This window comes from Podarcis cretensis (assembly GCF_951804945.1).
Source record: "Podarcis cretensis genome assembly, chromosome: 7".
In the NCBI taxonomy this organism is placed as follows: domain Eukaryota; kingdom Metazoa; phylum Chordata; class Lepidosauria; order Squamata; family Lacertidae; genus Podarcis; species Podarcis cretensis.
The window spans coordinates 51,756,843-51,778,339 of NC_137176.1; the positions used below are offsets into that span (position 1 = coordinate 51,756,843).

Sequence of the window (21,497 nt, forward strand, 5' to 3'; positions counted from 1 at the left end):
TAACGCTGCTTGTTTGCCCTTTATGAGTGGCTTGGAATGCATGCCTCGGTGAGCTGGCATTATACAACTTTACTTGCTGCGGCATGTTTCAGATCTCTTCTTATTTCAGTATCCTGACACAACGGTTTAAAAGCAGTGTTTCATTCCTGCTAGATTTATTTTTTCCCTACCCAATATGCTGGATCCTGTTTCACTTGCGAAATTCAAGTGAGTAGTGGAAAGAAATTCTGTAGCAACGAACCTAAAGTCAAGTGGGGTTTTAAAAAAAATGTTTTATTGTTAGTAGCAGGCCATCATAGTTGCAGCCTAGGGCTTCCATTCTGGTCTTGGCTCTTTTTCTATGTCACTCTGCAATGTGTAATTATGAACAGAAAACAGATTTTTAGTTCTGTGAAACTTGCTTGGTTTTCAGGCTGCTTTGTTCTGTGCTTTATAAGTTTATGTCCCACTGCACAATAACAGTGAGCCAAGACAGGATTGTTAAGATATAAGGTACAAAATGACTTCTTGATTAATAAGTGCTTTATTATCAAATGTGTTTGCTCGGATTTTGCATCATTTTCTGATCCTCATTTGAACTGTAATCCTATTCTCAGTTTTGTTATGCATTTAAAGCAATGGGACTCTTGCATGAAACTAATGGCAGGATTATATCTTCTGCTCTGGGGAAAGGGATTTTATGAGAATATTTAAGAGATTCCTTTTAATGTAAGTATGAAGGGGTTGGGACATACCTGCTTCTCTGCCAAAAAAAGAATTTTATTGTGAGGATTTAATACAGGCTGTGGGTTGCTTTATTACAATTTGTAAAATGTCAGGTCTTCTGTTTAGTAATTTACAGCTTGCAATTTTTACTGTGGTGTAAAATATATTTCCTGCTTTCCGCTTGTGCTGTTGACTTTCTGAAATTCTTTCTGTAAAAAAACTTTTTGTGGTAGCTGACTGTAGAGAGAGACCAATTTTATTATTCCTGATATTCTAGTTTATATTTTGAAGAGTTGTTTTTAATGCCACAAGGGAATCTTTGCCTTGAAAACATAAAGAGCAAAACTGGCTGCATTCCGTTTCCTTCTTTTGACGGAAAAGCTGCTGCACCTGACAGTTTGCCCTTTTTCCTTGTTAACTAATTCCATTTGTCATAGTGCTCAACAGTATTCTTTGCATGGGGTTTGGGCGGGGGGGGGGGCTTTATAAACAACAAAATAAAGTTGAAGTGCGAAGTCTGTATGCCATTTCCTAGTGAATACAATTGAAAAGAAGCAGAAATTATGTACCATGCATTTTGTATTAATGTATTTTTTAATAACTTGTTCTTATGCTAAAAATGGTGGAGAAGAATTTGGGGATTATAACTAGTTGAGTGAGTTCTTAACTCTTAAGTCCTGTGTTACTGCTAATCTCTCATGTTTCATGTAGTGCCAGCAGTGTATTTTGATAATGGAAATTCCAGTGACAGTATCTGTTTACGTGTTAGTGTCCCTGTGTGTATTTCATTGTACCCTAGCTTCAGAAGCCACAAAGCAGGCTACAAACAACTTGAACCAGGGAGCTCGCTAGGCCATTTTATGAGTGGGGCAGGTCCAGTTTTCTTAGGACTGGGCAGTTTTAACATCTATATGTTGCAGGAGGGTCGGACTCTGTACACATTACCATTTGCTCTTACCCCAGCGCACTCCTGCCCCTAGTGTTGGAAGCAGTGCACACACAATGTTGGTCACAATCCATCTGTACCCTGTGGCTTTTTAAGAAATACAGTGGTACCTCGGGTTAAGTACTTACCGTAATTTGTTCCGGAGGTCCGTTCTTAACCTGAAACTGTTCTTAACCTGAAGCACCACTTTAGCCAATGGGGCCTCCCACTGCTGCCGTGCTGCTGGAGCACGATTTCTGTTCTCATCCTGAAGCAAAGTTCTTAACCCGAGGTACTATATCTGGGTTAGCAGTTTGATGCGCTTTCCCTCACCCCAGCTTCCATCTGATGGGGGGGGGGATGGAAGCCATGGTTCAGCTGGAAGCTACATTTCAGACAGCCAATGTGCATGCACAGGTGACAGCACATGCACAGATTACAGCCTCAGTGAATTGGAGTTGGGTGTGAGGAAACAAATCAGGTATTTACACATTGGGTGGAGGCATCACCTCCTCCTCTGGTGTGTACAGCAGCATAAGAAAGCAGCTTGAAATGCATAGCCTCAGCTGCAGTGGTAAATTCTGAGTGCTGGGAAGTTTCCCAGACTTGGTTCTAGATGTTTATTTTTTTATTTATTTATAAAGGTATAAAGGGTATAAATAAATCATGGTTGAAAAGTTAAAGATGAAAACTCTTACGTAGCTTTTAGAAGCTAGAAAACTGTACTTTTCTAGTTCCTCTAAGCCAAATGTAAGTTTTCACATTTAGCTTGTAAAAACGAATCCCTTTAATTCCTCAGTCCATTGCACACTGACCTGGGAATAAGCCCCACTGAACACAAAGGGGCTTGCTTCTAAGTAAAAGATGCATAGCCTTGCATGCTGATTTCAGTGGAACAAAGCTAAGCACATGCTCAACTCTGATTGAAACTAGTGAAACTCTAGTGTGTAGCCAGGTTTTTTGACTGGATTATACCATTATATGTTTTATTATTCTTGGATATATGCCCTATGTTTCTTTTGGATAATCCTCATGGTGGTAAAAAGTTTTTTTTTAATGTTCCCATACCAGTGGAAAGTCATTCCAGAAAGAAATTCTTGGTTGCCTTCAAGTCTAAAGCCTCATAGGCGTGGCACAGAACAGATTCCAGGGATGTTCTTACATTGACTTTTATCCAGGAAATGGAAATGCAATAGCCTTCTCAGGGGCAGTGATCACACTGGCAACTTAACACTAATATCAGGGTGGCCAGGAATTTCTGCTTGTTGCTTGGTGGCAATTAACATGAAGGAAGGACCCTTCTCAAGCTAGAATTGTGTTAAGTCCTGTGGTAAATGGCTAGCATGAACGTACTCACGGAGGACCACACAGAGATTAATGGCCATCTGATTTAGCTCAGGCACAAACATGAAGTCATAATAAGAATGGCTGACCAAAACCAGTCCTCTCTCACACACAAGCTTCTACATTGTGTCTGGGCAAGCTGGAGCCTTATCACTTCCCTATTCACTTTCATTTGTAACAACATTGGATTCAACTTATGAGTCCCATGGGCAAAAGCTCGTGCAAGGACTTCCGCTTGTGAAGTGGGCTTCCCCCCTCTCCTCCCCCCATGCCCCACCCCATTAAATTGTCTCAGCAGGTGGTGGGGAGAACTCCCAGAACCGTGTGGGGAGAAGAGGGGTGGTTGTTCCATCTGGCAAGTTGAAATGCTTGCCCTGACAGAATGATTGACGTAGCACAGTGTTGAATTCCTCCTATAGTACTCCATCACTGCAAAGTTTCCTATCTGTGGTTCCTTATGCTCCTTATGCTCTGTAGAGTGGTTAAAAATAATGAGTCAAATATCTAATAGTACCTTAACAACTGCGATGGGTAGGGAATTGTTGTCTGACAGCTTTTTTTTAGGTTCAAAGTGCCAATGAAGCTTTAGAAATCTTACATTTGTGGACAAAATGTTTGCTTTAAAGATACTACGGCTTTTAGAAATGTAACTGAGATTCTTAGGATAAAAAGTAACAGTTTTGTGGCACCTTAAGGAAGAATACAGGATATACTTTTGTATATTTTTGTCCATTTCATTAGATACACTCAATCTCATAACAAAACCATTTCACACTGGGATTTTATTCAATGACACAAAGTGTTGCAAATGGCTGTTGTGGAAAGTAGAAAAGTGTTTTAAGATGCATTTGTCAAAAAAGAACACATTAACAGAGAAGTGGCGGCTAACAGATTGAGATTGAATCCTGACAAGACAGAAGTACTGTTTTTGGGGGACAGGAGGCGGGCTGGTGTGGAGGATTCCCTGGTCCTGAATGGGGTAACTGTGCCCCTGAAGGACCAGGTGCGCAGCCTGGGAGTCATTTTGGACTCACAGCTGTCCATGGAGGCACAGGTCAAATCTGTATCCAGGGCAGCTGTTTACCAGCTCCATCTGGTACGTAGGCTGAGACCCTATCTGCCTGCGGACTGTCTCACCAGAGTGGTGCATGCTCTGGTTATCTCCCGCTTGGACTACTGCAATGCGCTCTACATGGGGCTACCTTTGAAGGTGACCCGGAAACTACAACTAATCCAGAATGCGGCAGCTAGACTGGTGACTGGGAGTGGCCGCCGAGACCATATAACACCGGTCTTGAAAGACCTACATTGGCTCCCAGTACGTTTCCGAGCACAATTCAAAGTGTTGGTGCTGACCTTTAAAGCCCTAAACGGCCTCGGTCCAGTATATCTGAAGGAGCGTCTCCTCCCCCATCGTTTTGCCCAGACACTGAGGTCCAGCTCCAAGGGCCTTCTGGCGGTTCCCTCACTGCGAGAGGCCAAGTTACAGGGAACCAGGCAGAGGGCCTTCTTGGTAGTGGCGCCCGCCCTGTGGAACGCCCTCCCATCAGATGTCAAAGCGATAAACAACTACCTGACATTCAGAAGACATCTGAAGGCAGCCCTGTTCAGGGAAGTTTTTAATATGTGACATTTTAGTGTATTTTTCATCTTTGTTGGAAGCCGCCCAGAGTGGCTGGGGAAACCCAGCCAGATGGGCGGGGTACAAATAATAAATTACTATTATTATTATTATTATTATTATTATTATTAGTCCAGTAAAGTCACGACTTGCAACCTTTTTTAAAATTACCAACAGCATGCACCTTAGCTTGGCCAGGTAATTTAGTATGCTATCATATATCCACTTACCTGAAGGTAGGGGGACTTGCTTTTGAGTACACATGAATAGGCTTGTTCTGCCACTGTATGCTTCTGTAACCTTAGTAAAGTCAGTGGAGGAAGTGTGCCTGTTTTTACTTATCTCTAAGACTAAGATAATAACAATAAAATTTTATAAAACCCATTTAGAGAATGGCAAGCAGCATCTAAGTTTATTACCAGAATAACTAATCTTTCACTAGAAATCTTCCAGTGGCAAGGCCATTGTACATCCATAATACTGAATTGTTTGGCAAAAACTAATCAAATTGTGAACGAACTGTTCACACATAAATGTAAGCTCTTTCCAATAGAGCAACATGAATATTAATCTGTGCCACCCTTTGCTCTTTTAGTGCTATGGAGCTCTTCTCTTTTGCTACAAAAATAAAACAGAACAATTGGCTGGGTTGTTGTTGTTATTGACGACACTGTGTTTTGGAGAACCCAGAAGTTCCCTGAAGGCTTGCCAGGGGTTCCTAGATGTGAATGTTTTAAATGCTGTTAGGAGACCCCCTATTCCCTTCACAGAGCTACAATTCTTGATGTTCTATGGGAAAAGGAATTGATTGTTAAAACCACACTGGGAATTGTAACTCTCTGAGGGGAGCAGGGATATCCCAACCCTTCTCAGCACCCTTAACAAATTGCCATTCCCGGGATTCTTTGGGATAAGCCATGACTGTTTAAAGTGGTATGATACTTCTTTAAATGTATAGTGCATATGAGGCTCTAACTTACTATTGTCTGTTGCACTGACTAACACAGGCTTTCCAGGCTCTGGCAAGTCCCCCCCCCCATCACCTGCTACTTAATATTTTCTTATAAACAACAACAACTGGGAATACCAAGTATTGAACCTGAGATCCTCTACATGCAAGACAGATGCCCTCCCACTGAGATATGGTCCCTCCTTAGGATAACTGCAGATGATGTTATACTACACTCGTACCTTCGTTCTTGAATGCTTTGGCACTCATACGTTTTGGCTCCTGAATGCCGCAAACCCAGAAGTAAGTGTTCCAGTTTGCGAACATTTTTCAGAAGCCAGACGTCCAATGCGGCTTCCGCTTGAGTGCAGGAAGCTCCTGCAGCCAATCGGAAGCCACGCCTTGGTTTTCGAATGGTTACAGGAGTTGAATAGACTCCCAGAACGGACTAAGTTCGAGAACCAAGGCACTACTGTATAAGTGACTTGAAATGCAAGCTTTTCCACAAAGTTATAGGACTGCAGTGGGTGAAAGTGTACACAGAAACCAGGAATGACTTTTCCATTAATGACTCGTTCATGAATATAATGTGGAAAAAACTATTATCCGCATTTCTGCAGGAATGGTGCATTTCTTATGAAAATGATGCACTGGGTAAGCAAGGAAAATTTGTATTGACCGACTGTTCTTAAAATAGAAATATACTCTTTGACTATATTTTGCTTCCCTCACACTTAGGAGTGTTCAGCAGCTTTCAGCTGGCCTCTGTTATATCTCAAAGCTTCAGGCTAAGCCAGGCATAGATTAACCAGCACTGACTGTACCTATTTCACAGGTCATTAATTCTGCCCTTTTCTGTTGTACTGCACTGTAGATAATGTTAAGCTTTGTGATCAGAGTAGCCACGTATGCAGTAAGGAAAAAGCAGGGAAATACACACTTTTCCTTGAAAACAGAGTTTTATAAAACTGTTTGCAAAAGTGAAATGGGCGGAAATGAGTTGTGCTAGTGCAATGCTACTTAGTTTTGTCATATTCTTGATTAAAGCTGGCAAAGGTTTGACTTCCAAAATGAGTCAGCATTCATAAATCTTTGCAAACACGCACTCAACTCACTGTGGTAATATAGAACAAGACCTCTTTTGGTCTGTATTCAGGAAGTACTTCACATTTTAATGATTAAACCAGCTTTGCAATTCTGCATAATCTATTTGGATTTATAATTATGGCAGTAGTTTTCTTATCTTTGTACAGTTCAGTTCCTAGAAATAGTTCCTGAACTGAGGTAGATTGCCGTGTTATCCTTCCCTGTTGTATCAGAAAGGTTAGGACTGTATGAGTATAAACTGATTTTTTTTGTGACTCTAGAATGGACTTAGTAATTGAAGACATTGCACAGCGCTTACTTTTACACCTGAGTACTATTAAAGTCTTGTTTCCGAAAATTCTGTCTTCCAGCCTGTTTACCCACTTGACTCAATTCCTCAAACTATCATATTGCCGTTTCCAGTAATCTTTTCTTTTTTTTTTAAGCCTCCACCTGGTACCAGTCCCAGTGTAACCTTATTTTACACCTCTGAGCATTTCATGCTAAAAAAACTGTTCAAGTATTCTTTGTCATCTTTCCCGTGCAAGTGGTTTAAATAAAGTCTCTCCATTAGGTTGATAGGCTAATTTGTCTAATTAGTCTTAGGTGCAAGCTTTGTGTCCCTCTATTGATACTATATGTGCGCTCAGGATATTCTGATGCTGAAGTGATCATTCATAGTGGTGAACACAATGCATCCTTGAATTGTATTCATCATGGTCATTTGCCATGATTTGTGAATGCTCCATAGATGTACATCCAAATGCATTGTCATGGGTAAAAAGGAAAATGTGTTCAACATTACATCAGTTTGGGCCTAATTCATGAGTTAATGTTGCTTTCTTAGTATCTCATTAATACTAATATTTTGCAGGAATGCTACAGATGGCTTTTCGCTGTCCTGTTCAGCAATGTTTGCCTGAGATCCATACTCCCTCACTCAGAATATGGACTTAAGCAAATTCTGATACATCAAATACAAAATGAGCACTACATTCTCCCGAATTCTTCTCTGGCTCAGAATTTAATCTGAGGCGGTGAAGAATTGAACTTCTTCCATCCACAAGCCTCCACCCCCTGCCTTCCAGCTGTCTGCTTTCTTTGCTTCTGCACCGGATGCAGGAAGTGAGAGAGAATGGAGAAATGGCTCCGTCCCCTCCAGCACCTGGCACTGCTACAGTAACAGGTTATACCAATAACAAACTTAGTTGGTCTCTAAGGTGCTACTGGAAGGGATTTTTCCCCCCTTCGAAATGTAGCTTACTCAGTGTCTCTGACATCCATTCCTTTTGGTTAATTCTGATCATGTTTTATTTTAATATTGCAATGTGCTTTCAGTGTTCAGCTCAGATATATTATTGGTTAATTTGCTAAAGTAGATTATAATTAGGGATTGATTATAGTATTTTACACATTTTTCTGCAGCATTTCTAGCTGTGCAACCCTATATTCTGCATGGGCCTCACGCTTGAGGCCACAGCCTTCAAATATCAGAAGACAGAACTTGGGACCACCAGAGTATCAGCTGTTAATGACCGTATAATTTCATTACTATTGACATGGGAAGCATAATTCAATCAGGATGATTTGAAGTTACCACTACTGGGAAGGGGAGTGCAGGGTAACAGTTTAATCCTCCCTACAATATATTTGCATTGACCTACTTAAAATACAGAAGAGAAACTGTCCCTTTCCATTGCAACAAAATGGATTTGTTCAGTAACTGAACTGCAACTGCGCATAAGGAGATTTTCTTAACAATTCTAGGAGGAAGCATAGCTGCAAGACAGAAAACATGATTAATTATCTCAACCTAATTCTTGGAGATGACCCCATTTTGTCCAGTGTCTAAGGTGTTGCTACCTAAGTCAGTGAACACTTTGATGTGGATACCAAAGAGTATGAAGTATGGAGGAGAAGAAAGGTGCCTTTACTTAACAAACATAGTGCTGCCATTAATGTTTTTTATTAATATGAAAAGTGGACATTCAAGGGCTGCAATCTCCCCATCCATTAGTGGTTTTGTATGTTCTTTTTAGTAACCCTGGTGTGCTACTGCAACAGTATGCTTTCTTTCTCTCTCTCTCTCTCTCTCTCTCTCTCTCTGTGCTCCCAGTAATAAGAGATCACTTTGTTCGCACCCTATGGCCAAAATGTGTCAGAGAGTCCCATGAGAACTTGCTGTGTTCTTTTATTGAACATAAGAATGCAAGATGGGCAGAGCGCAGGTTGATATGATGATGCAAAAATCAGAGATGGGTAATCACTAGGGGTGCTTGAAGATTTCATTTGATCCGCATTTTTAAGCAAGCCAAACCATCGCATGCTTCCTGGACTGTTCAGAATGCAGTTATCCTTCAGTGTTCACATAATGCTGCATCTATGGAACCTGCATAACACTGCATGTGTAGATGGTGCCTGGGTGACCTGGGCCATTTTATTTATGCTATATAACCCCCTTCAAACCCAAAGATGTCATACGATGACCACTGATCAGATCAGGAGAATCTTTATCTGCATCAGCCACTAGCCATAGCAATAAAATAAAATGTACTGAAGATAGAGGTAAAAACTTAACTATACAAAATACATTTTGGAGGTTTACATACATTGATCCATCTGATGCAAATTACTGACAGTGACTCTCGATAAGTTTTCAGGAATGGGACCTTTCACACCCCAAAAACCTATGAGTTGGAGATGTCTCTTCAGTTGCATTTTATTTTTTTCTTATGCTAGTCCTCCCTACTGAATTCTAAGGTAATGAAATGGCAGGGAGTGAAAGTCTGGCTGGAAGTAAAAACCTTCCAGGAACAGTAACAATGCCCTTCAGTTCTCCTGAATGCAGCTGCCAGCATAGGAGCTGTACAATGGCCAAACAATGCCTCAGGCAGTGCCTATTAAATGACTGTCTTATGCTTCAAAGCATCTCTGATTAGGTTTCAAAAGCCCAAATATTAATTAGCATTGTACGGTTGCTGAATGGGCCCATTTTAAACCCCAGGTATGTCCAGCCCCTATGAGGGCTCTTTTTGCATTAGATGCCTCTGCTAAGCTAAGTGGGTTGTTGTGTTAGAGATGAGAGGCGGTGTAGTGCGGCAGCTGCATAGATCCAGGTCAGTGCTTGCAAGAGGTTAATTAAGATCCTTCCATATGGGCAAATTACAGATGTAAATCAGGCACAAGACAGGCCCTGTGGGTTGTTCTGTGCCATGCAAGGCCTCTAAGTGGCTCTGAGGAGGAGAACCTCTGGGAGATAAATCCAGGTTGTTGTTGTTGTTTTCCCTTTCATGCAAAAGAATGAATTCTGAAATCCCCCCTGCTGTGGCTCCTGCTTGCAAGAATAGGGGCCAAAATGATGGCTCTGCCATCTCCAGTGCCAACTGGCTCAAAGTTGTCGCTTGCTTGTCTTTGTAAAGTGACAGAGCAGCATGTGCTGTTTGGCATCACCTTCCAACTGTGCCAGCGTATTCCCTGAGTTGCAGAGCATCTTGGATGAATACTGAGATATAAAAGGAGAGTAGCTTTGAGCATGTGGCTGCAAAGTTGGCATGGATGGGGGGGGACAATGGGGTTGGTTTCATATGGATTATTGCCTCAGTAGTCTACTACACGGGACGCAGGTGGCGCTGTGGGTTAAAGCCTCAGCACCTAGGACTTGCCGATCGAAAGGTCGGCGGTTCGAATCCCTGCGGCGGGGTGCGCTCCCGCTGCTCGGTCCCAGCGCCTGCCAACCTAGCAGTTCGAAAGCACCTCCGGGTGCAAGTAGATAAATAGGGACCGCTTACCAGTGGGAAGGTAAACGGCGTTTCCGTGTGCGGCTCTGGCTCGCCAGAGCAGCGATGTCACGCTGGCCACGTGACCCGGAAGTGTCTCCGGACAGCGCTGGCCCCTGGCCTCTTAAGTGAGATGGGCGCACAACCCCAGAGTCTGTCAAGACTGGCCCGTACGGGCAGGGGTACCTTTACCTTTACCTTTTAGTCTACTACACATACCCTGAATTTTTCTCATAAAATGTTGGAGGGTATGTCATTTTCATTTCTAATTACCATTATTAAATATTTCACACATACCCTGAATTTTTCTCACAAAATATTGGAGGGTATGTTGTTTTCATTTCTAATTACCATTATTAAATATTTCAATATACCTTTTGCCTTTTACTGCACACATACTATTACTGCTATTTTTCTTCCTCCCAACCCCCGGCCCACCTACAAATTTGTCCTCTTTTTTGCTCTTCGGAATATGGCAACCTACACTATACATATTTGGAAATAAAATGTTTTCTGAAAACTTATTAAAATATAAAATCTATTATGTTGACAATCCTGCTCATTCATTTGTGCTACACAGAACAGAAGGTCAAATTTGAGCTCTTAGCAAGGAGGTGTCACTTCACATTAGTTGAACAAGGCAGAAAGCTTTAGAAACACATGTTAATAAAGATTTTTTTTAAATCCTCAAACTCGTATACAAATATGGAAGCAGCTGCCTGAACCAATGAATAACTTTGGGTTGTTGTTGTTGTTGTTGTTGTTGTTGTTAAGCGAGGTCAGCATTATTATCTGTAAAATGCCTGCATTTTCCTCTACAAATAATGGACATGTCTAGAAACAGACTGGCAGTAGATTCAGGATGGGCAAAAGGAAATAAGACAACAAGAATCTGTTCTTGACTAAGTAAACAAATAATCAATTTCTGATTCATTACCAAATAATGTGATGATGGCTACTACAATGGCTTTAAACAAAAATCAGACAAGTTCATGTAGGTTAAATCCAGTACTTTTTTTTCTAAAAAAAAAAAAAAAAAATTAGGGGTACTCTCATTTTGACTCTAGAAAATCACCATTTTAATAGTTCAAATTGGGGGAAATAAATACAGTAAATAGACAAAAGTACAAAGATTCACAAAATGTGTGAATCTGCATACCCCCTAGAAAAAAGGCACTGGTTAAATCTACCAGTGACCATTAGCCATGATAGCTGAAAATGGAGCCCCGCTGATTAGATTCAGTATCTCAACTTACAGAAAGCTGTGGCATGTCTAGCACCAACATGTCCTGCTATTTCACACACAAGATGTTTCAAGAGTATCCCTAAAAATATGAATTCACACCCACATGTATTTGCAAACGCACAGCTGTTCTCTCTGGGGATCTGTGACTAGCTGCAGAGTGCAGCCACAGCGCACCCAGATTTAGGCAGTGCACATATTATCAGATTAAAAGGCAGCAAGGTGGTCATCCCCACTGTGTTTAAAATTGCATGTGCACATCACTGTACACATCGGTGTGCTTGGATGTTTTTCCAAGTTGTCCACGGTCAGTCCACAACAGTAGGCGAAGAGGGGGAATGGATATCTTTATATGGCTTACATTTTCAAATTGGATTGAAGCTGGTTGGGGGAGAATGTCCCCAAACACAGTTTTTCTCTGTGAAACTATAGGATAGCTGTGGGTTGTGGTTCATGTCGTATGTACACAGCTTCACACATGGGCATAGCCAGGATTTGGGGGCGCGGGCAGGACACAAACTTGTTCTCTTCCAGAATGGAGCTACCTGCTATGCAACTGATCAGTTCGTGGAAGCCACACCTATCACTCAGTCAGGTTGCCAGTTGTGTTGCTAAAATGTGCCACAACATCATACAAGTGACCTCAATGAGCATTTCAATTTCAAATATTCTGATTCTTTCTGCTGTTAGTTAAGCATTTTTATTTATTTACTTCATTTAGGGGGAGAAGCTATGCCCATGGCTTCACAAAGCAGCAGCCAGCTCACACTGGATTCAGAGTTAATTGGAGTCTGTGTGCTGCCTTACTCTTTGAAATAAGTGAAATGGCCATAAATGGTGCTTGAACAATAAAAAACTGGAGTCTGCTCAGTTCCGTAATGGCATGTTCTTCCTCTGGGTAGGCAAGCATTGGTTTTCCCCTGCTCCAAATGCCTGCCTGTATCCTGTGTCCCTTCCAGCTCAAAAATAGAAGGGCATGTGGTTGTTTAAAGGTATCTTCTTTCCTGGGTCTAGTATCAGCCTCCACCTCAAATTGCCTTTTCCACCACTTCTGTGTTGTTCTGCCAATATAATCTCTCCAATCAGTGTTCCAAAGTGACTCAAACCGTGGGACCTCCGCATGCCTGACCTTGAGAGAGTCGATGGGACTTAGTCCATGCTTATTAAATACATTCATATCAAAGTAAACAGAAGCATCCACTTGCATCCACACAAGGTCTAGCGGTCTTTCCTTCCAATATTTTGCACTATCCAAAAATATGTCTGGTTCCAGTCAAGATCAATTCTCATCCTTGGATAACCCCCACTCCCCACCCCTGCTTTAGAGATTAGAGCAGGATAATAGCAAACTAATCTTAGAACAGAGTACTAATAAATATGCATCTGCCTGCCAGTCTCCATATTTTGTCATGGAACAATGACATGTGTATAACAACTTCAATACAGTGATAATGCTTTTTATCCAAAGCATGTGTCATCCAAGGATTTCACATTGCTTTGTAGAATTTATTTAGATAAGTTTTACAATACCCTTGTGAAGTAGGTAAGGGATATGTGTGGGTCATTTAACCCAACTGAGTTGCAGCCAATTTTGTGATAAAATATGGTTTCTCTTTAATAGAATGTAGCACACAATGCGTAGCAGAAAATGAGGAATACTAAAATAAAGACAGGATTTTTATTTATTTATTCCTGCATTTTAAAAAGTTTTTGAAAACCTTTACATTGCTTGTGATGGGAAAGAACTTTCTTTAGGTGGGGGTGGGGGGCTACACAACAGAGAGATCAAAACCCATTTTATAATTTACCATTGGGATTACAAATGACTCTTACCCTCTTCATACACTTGGTTTCACAAGTTTCAGTTATGTCTGAGATTATTGGGCTTGTAAAAAGAATCCACTTTGTATTTATTGAAGGTAACTGAACATGTAGCTACAACTTAGCCAATGGGATAATGGGAATTGTTATGAAACGACATATGTGGGCCCAAGGCTGAAGGACACTATTCTAAGGGCATGCAACATTTACTCTGGGGTTGCCATTGAAAATGGGGTCCTGAGGAAGTGATCACACATGCACACACCAAGGGTCTATAAATTTAAGCTGACCTTGGACATATGCATGACTGACCAAAAATTTGTGGTTGCCAGGACCATGCTCCTCCTGCAAAAAGCTATGAGGTTTACATTTGAAAGGTTTAATGTTTTTTATTTCACAAGCAAAGGTCACAGCTCTCAGCTTCATCACATTCCAGAGAAAAACCATGCTAATATGAATTGAATAATGAGTCAATATTGGGTCCTGCAAAAGAGATTCCTGTTTGTAACTGTAGGAAAGAGGCTCCCTACAGATACATATGCCCATCTTCAGGAGAAAACTTCTGCTAAACCTAACTGGACTGACTAGAGTCATCATTTTGATCAAAGTGGGAATTAATGTCCCCATCCATAGTCACTACACATTATGCATGACAAGTTGCTTGCATCTCTAGCTCAGTCAGGACTATGGTCTGACATGGGGAGACAGAACTATTCATTTTGGACATAAGCTGGGTAGGCTAGTTAACATTCTGGGGTTTGTTGTTTTTTTCTCCTATGTTTTTATATAATGAGAGATTAATATTTCCTTTAGTTATTTGGAAAACATGCAAAAGTCTTTAGCATGGAAATCTCATATCACAGCTTGATCACATTCCAGAGAGAATCTTGCTGGCAGTCGGATTTTCAGAATCCATTACAGGGTTTTTTCTCTCCCTAAATCCATGCAATTATTCACCATGAAATCCTGTCACTGAATGCTGAGCATTTTCTTCTTTTAGTCTTACATGAATGTAAGCATTCCACTGTGAGTGATTGAAGCCTCAATTGTTTCCAGGTTACAGTACATGTTTTCATAAGGCTTTGTGTTTCACCACAGTGTTCCCTAGAGTTGGAAACCCAAAGTTAATTCCTTCTGACTTGTAATCCTACTTCTCTGAAGAGGCAAACCTAGTAAGATTGCTATTAAATTGTGTGCATTGCCTTCAGTTTGTGTTATGTCAGAGACCTTGCTTATTGGTTTGACCAAAATTACTCTCTTTTTAATTGCATCGTGTTATCTTTGGAGACCAGGTCTTCACTTGTAATCTATAGGTTTGCTATAAACATACTTAACTGGACTTTTGCTGAGGAGTTTTCTGTTTATGAGTCTCCCTGCTGGGTTAGTAATTACAAAAGGTCTGGAGCAGCCAGATCCTGCTGTTGTAGTGATCATTAAGATCCAGGAATCTTCTGTTATTGATACTTGTGTTCATAAACACTTCCTCAGGATGTAGAGTCCATCTTGGCTCCCTAGAGCCTTCCGTGTAGATAAGCATTGCATTCTTAAACCAGTTGGTAAGCATTCCCAAGCCCTTGATGGTGTGGTGCTGCCCAGGACAGTAACCAGGTTTCAGTGCTGTATATTCAATGTTGTGGGGGTTACAGATCTTCCTGTTTGTCAGCCCACTGATTTCTATGGATGTTTCTAATCATGGACAGGCAGAAATACAGCATGGGAACTCTGGTGTTTTATTTGATGATGTCACCACAGACTTTTCAGTTTCTTTAGATTCAGACTGCTGCTTTCTCTATGACTAAAGCTGTCAAATAACCTTCTTCAACCTGGTGCCCTTCAGATGTTTTGGAAAGCAGAAAAATTCCACTCCTATGTTCTGGAGGACCCCAGCAGAGACTTGAAACTGTGGAACCTGATGTCCTTTATGATGTCATCCTTGTCAATACCAGAACTGAGACTTTTGTTGGCATGCATCTGTCTTGAGACACAATGGAGTGCACCTTCAAGGGTGAACTCACACTGGAGAATCACAGTACCTGCTGTGGCTGCAGAGACTGGTAACTCATATCTGTTGTCTCCCATGTTGTTTTTGCTGTGCTAGCAGCACGTATGTGACCTCTCCAGGGCACAAGCCTGAGCAGTGTGTATGGAGGTTCTCGGCTGCCCAGGAGAAAAGACCTCCCTCTCTGCATTGCTAATGTGATCCAAAGGAAGGCAGAGCAATATATTTGGCAGCAGTGTGGCTGCAGGAGTTGCCAGAAAGAGGCATACAAGATGCCATCCAACCGTCTTAGGGACTGCACTCCAGATTTGGGTAGGGTTTTCTTATTAGCCTTTTCTGCTCCCAAAGATTTCCTGAAAGACAGCAGGTACAGATTTTTCCTCAGGGTTTACTCCCAAAGTCTTTCTCATGAATGAGTATGGCTGCAAGGCAATGGAAGTTTAGAATCAGTTTTCCTTCTCCTAGATGGACTACCTTCCCAGGTTGATGAGCCACATCTACCCCTCACTTCCCTCTACAGCACATGCAGAAACTGGCTTCTTGACTATTAGACCCACTGTTAGTCTCATCCACTCAATCTATTGAAGCCTGTCTTCACATGCAGGGGAAGTCCCTAACCCACTGAGGGTTTGAGGCCCATCAGTTCCCCTCACCTGGTTTAGCTGGCCAGTCAAAGCCATTTCCTGGGGTGTGGCCACTGTTGCATGCTGACAGTTCTAGGAGCCACAGGTGAGAGCTAAGTGCAGGACGGGGACCAAAGGTGGACAAACTACCCCAGTAGGAGCATGACATGTTTCACACCAGAGGTACTACCCTTCACCTGCTGGAATTTTGAATGGCTACTGCAAATGATAGCTTCTTCTTTTTTAAAGGGTTTTTGCAAAAATGGACAGAAAGAAAAGTGGAAGTTCCAGGAGATATCTATGCTTATGGAGATGAATTAATGGTCCATTATGTACTAGTTTATTTTTAAAATAAATAACAAAATTATAATACCACAAATAACTAATACTAGATATACTGGGTTTGGAAGTAGATGAAAGAAGGGCTCAGGAAGCTGTTTATCAGCCAGGTATGTGTGCTCAAATTGAAGACTTGATACAGCCATGTACAAAATGTCAAACCTTCAGAAATAAAAACCGCAAAGGGCCTGTTTTTCCTTGAGGGATTTCAAAAAGACCTTGTCACAAGTGAGACTAGAGTCTCAAGGCAGAACAATGAAATGATTGCAGTACAAATTGGCAGAGAGGGTTTCAGACACTGAGATGCCTGTGACTACATCAAGAGGCAGAATGATAAGAAGACTTGTAAGATGTGAGGAGTAATATTTTCTACCCCAAAAGTTATATGTAATGATAGTAGGGACCAAACTGTTCCCATGATTTGGTGTATGATGGGAAGCAATTCTAGGGTAACAACAGGGAATTGAAACCTCCAGCATCCACCACTCTTTCTTCTTTGTGAAAAAGTTGCACAGTATTAAGTAAAGCTTACTTCCTCCAAAATTTCATACTCTTGGTGCACCCTTTTATAAAGTTTGCAGCTCCAAACATCCAAGTGTGCTTTCTGAAAACTGTAGGTAGTTTGACCTATCAGGGCAGCAGATGTCTGTGTGCCCAGGGGCCTTCTTTATTTCGTATGTTCTTGGACTGCCTCTTGCATTGGCTTTTGCTGTCCCATATGGTTTAAGTCACACCAGCAGCTTCTATGCTTCTTTGACTTGGGAACAAGTCAAAAGTCAGATTTTGAAAGTAATTATAACGGTTGGTAATTCATATTCAAGTCAAGTCAAGTCAAGTAACCTTTATTGGCATCATATAAGAACAATCACCCTTTTAATGAGGGTGAAAGAGGAGAGCGCAAAATATGGTCTGAAGCTCAGCATCAAAAAAACGAAGATCATGGCCACTGGGCCCATCACCTCCTGGCAAATAGAAGGGGAAGAAATGGAGGCAGTGAGAGATTTTACTTTCTTGGGCTCCATGATCAGTGCAGATGGGGACAGCAGTCACGAAATTAAAAGACGCCTGCTCCTTGGGAGAAAGGCGATGGCAAACCTAGACAGCATCTTAAAAAGCAGAGACATCACCTTGCCAACAAAGGTCCGTATAGTTAAAGCCATGGTTTTCCCAGTAGTGATGTATGGAAGTGAGAGCTGGACCATAAAGAAGGCTGATCGCCGAAGAATTGATGCTTTTGAATTATGGTGCTGGAGGAGACTCTTGAGAGTCCCATGGACTGCAAGAAGATCAAACGCATCCATTCTTAAGGAAATCAGCCCTGAGTGCTCACTGGAAGGACAGATTCTGAAGCTGAGGCTCCAATACTTTGGCCACCTCATGAGAAGAGAAGACTCCTTGGAAAAGACCCTGATGTTGGGAAAGATGGAGGGCACAAGGAGAAGGGGACGACAGAGGACGAGATGGTTGGACAGTGTTCTCGAAGCTACAAACATGAGTCTGACCAAACTGCGGGAGACAGTGGAAGACAGAAGTGCCTGACGTACTCTGGTCCATGGGGTCACGAAGAGTCGGACACGACTAAACAACTAAACAACAACAACAAAGAACAATCAGAATACATTCAGAAGAGATGGGCCAGTGCGATCTCGGGTAATTCATATTGCATCGAGCACCAGCATTGTTGGGCATGTTCCAAAGCCCTGGTATCCTGGGAGGACCCACCACGGTGCACCTGCAGCCTCCCACACTTGCCCTTTTTCTTTGGTTGGTGGTGGGATTGCAGCTTGCTGTCATCCTGAGGGAGGGAAGCAACTTTGCAGCCACTGCGATTAGACCATCTTTGGGAGACTGAGCCTCCTCTCAGCCTATCCTGTTTTTGAGAGCTTTCCCAGTTGTGCTACTGTATTAATGGAATGCCATCCACAGAAAAGCTTACCAGCACCAACCTTAATAAAAAAAATTAGTAGTAGGCAAATGCTTTTTAATGTTTTTGGCTAGGCATTCATAGAATCATAGAATTTTAGAGTTGGGGGGAACCCCAAGGGCCATTTAGTCCAACCCCTTGCAATGTCATATAGCTGGTTTCTGTGCAATTCTTATGACTTTTTTGTTTTTTCAATCTTCCGGTAATGACTGCTTTGGCAGCTTTTATTGATTTTGTATTAGGATTTCATAGTATTTGTTCTACCATTTTAAGCAGATGCTGTCTTATGAGCTTTGTGCAAAATAACTGGCTCCAACAGTGCCAGTAGTATTATAGGTCTCTAAATCTGACCCCAGAGTTCATGGACGAATGGGTGCATATTTATGCATTGCGTTTACATGGGGATCCAGTACCATTCCAAGGCAAGCTAGCAAATGGAGTGCGGGTCAAGTGCAAAAATGAAGAGTTTGTTAACAAAAGCAGCAGGTAACAGAGAAATCATAGTTGACACAGAAGCTGTACTCATCCAGTCCAGGCACAATATTTTGAATTTGCATATCCAGTGCACTTTTCTTGCTGATGTTGTATTTCACATTACAACATTCAATCTTCCTCTCCCCAAAGGGTGTGATGTAATTTGGATGTGCATGCTAATAAATAAAATATTTTGCTGAAAGAACTGTTGCCGTGAGATTGGACTTTTCAGTGATTCAGTGAGTTTGGTAATGTGGCAAATTCTCTCTGGAGCTGTATCTACAAGCAAACCCACGGGCAAGAGAACTGCAAGATAGCTTTAATAGCTTTTAATGGAGAGAGATTCCTTATTCAGGAAGTAACTTGAGTACATAGTGCATTCCTGAATGAGCATGGATTTAAACACATGCTATATGTTGCTTTCCTTGATCAACATCCCTTTTCTAGCCATTTGTTGATGGTATATTTTGAACTGAGAATTTGCTGAGTAGGTAATTTGTCAGTTGGTCAGCTGAGTGTTTTGGATAATACAACCGCACTTGAATATTGTAATGAAAGGGATTGCATAAATGACTAGATAGGGAAATGCTAAGAATGACACTCTGGTTTTTTCAGATACATAGGTATCCAGTCAGTTAACACAGGGCTGTCAGTGGTGAAGTTTTGTAAAACGTACGACATATGATTTGGTTCATAACTCGATTTTCCAATGTGCAACCTGATCTTAGCAGGATTACTTGAAAGGAAATCTCATTGGCTTCACTGGTACTTACTATCACATAAGTGTGCTCCAGCCTTAGTTTTTTTAAACTGTATGTTTCTATTTACTTTGTTCTATTATGAGGTTTCTATAGATTTCAATGTGTCATTTATTTTTTTCTGACAAGTTTGTTACTATTTCTACCCTTTTCAGTGATTTGGTTTTTGTTCTGATTTCATCTTAGCTATATTGTTTTATTTATTAAGTAGCTGGTGCTATTACTGATGATAGCCGATGTTTCCATGGAACCCCTGTGGATTGTGCATGTACTGTTAAGATGCTATCACTCACTTCTTCAAAGTTGCAAACAAGGGAACTGTTGAATCCAGCTCTGAACTTGCTCCACAACCTAATATGGGTATAAAATGTATCTGGCCTCAACACTTCATAGTACTAGTCTGCCAGAATTTTACTTTGGACTGTTCCATGAATTCACTCAAAGCAGTAAATGCAAAAAATATATCAGAGCCACAACAAGCTGCCCTGTTAACTGGACCTTTCACTGGTCAACATTTTTAAAAACTTTTAGAACCAAACTACACATGGTGTTAAATGTGTATTTGAATCTAACCTGCAAGCTTTTTAAATTACAGATTTTTAAATGCTGGTGATTAATGGGATCAGCAGAGGTGTATGCAGGGGTTGGTCTCTGCCAAGGACGCAGGCCTGTGTGTGTGTGTGTGTGTGTGTGTGCAGAAATCATGCCTCTCCATGGAACAGCTTGGAGCCCATCTGTCCATGTACTTCCCAGGCTGCTCCTCCACCATTCTGGGTGGCTGAGTGAGGCACGCAAGCTCCTCTGGGTGCCTTGGCAGAAGAATCTGGTTACTGACATGGGCCATTGCAGCAGCCCTGCAGGGTCCCCTCCCCAGTTGGCTGGCAGTGCTATTAGAAGTGTGAGCAGAGTGCCCAGTGGAGCTCGGAGGGAAGAACGATGGAGAGAGTGGGTGAAAGTTGCAGGAGGAGGGGAAAAGGAGGAGCTTCAGAATGAGGGATTTCTGTCAGGGTCATGGGGGGCAGGGGGGATAGGGTTAAACTTCCCCTCTGTGCCTGCTACAGTCCCAATAACCACCAACTCCCCCTAACCTGATGCTATTTGCCTCTGAAAAAACTTTGCATGCTTAATACAGAGAAGCATTTAATGTCACATGTAGATTGGCATTGTAGGGCATTGGACTAGATGACCCTTCCAACTCCAGAAGTCTGTGATATAATGATGGTGATATATATGGAAGAGATATAATACAGAGATGAGACTCCAGCCATGGGAAATGGGCAGAAAACCTCCCACAAGCACAAAATGTAAAGCTTTGGGAGAGCTGTGTCTTCTGATATAAATGAATGACCAGCTTTATATTTTTTAGGGATAGCATTCCATGGCCGGCAGGGGTGTAGGGAGGCACTGCTGAAAGACCATCTTTCTCATAGCCACCCTCTGAACTTTAGATGGAGGAGTCACTTGCAAAAGGGCCCTCCGATGGAATAAATGACCCACATCATCACATCCTTACTGCCTGGATGGCATGATCAATTAAAGTGCTTTTTTTACTTTTGGAAAGTCCAAGTAAGTGAAATAGGTGCTGTTCCCTATCTCAGGAATTCAACCTGTTATAATAGTAAAATAAGGTGGATGTATTAATATTTGCTTTCTTAGGGATGCTCTTTCTTAAATGCATCTTAAAATTAAATGCATTAGGATGCTGCTTATTGCCTTGTTTATGGGTCATGAGTAGGTCCAAGCCCTTATTAATCTATTGCTTGAAATTTTTAAGCTAGGGGATTTCTGTAAAGGTAGAGCTGAGCAATTTAGCAGCTTGGAATTGGTAAGCTATAGAGAGATGGTGTTGTGAGAAGATCTGCCCTGATCTCTATTGGCAGAAGGTTCAACAAAACCATTAAGCTCAGAAA

The 21,497-nt window shown here is 41.6% G+C and overlaps 1 protein-coding gene and 1 long non-coding RNA gene across 23 annotated transcripts in view; one reads left to right on the top strand and one right to left on the bottom strand.

The window, feature by feature from the left end:
* Positions 1–21,497, top strand: part of DTNA (dystrobrevin alpha) — a 185,145-nt gene that overhangs the window by 41,411 nt on the left and 122,237 nt on the right. The window lies entirely within an intron of this gene.
* LOC307219513 overlaps positions 1–21,497 on the bottom strand; it is a 75,226-nt gene that overhangs the window by 37,368 nt on the left and 16,361 nt on the right. The gene's annotated exons all lie outside the window — the stretch shown is intronic.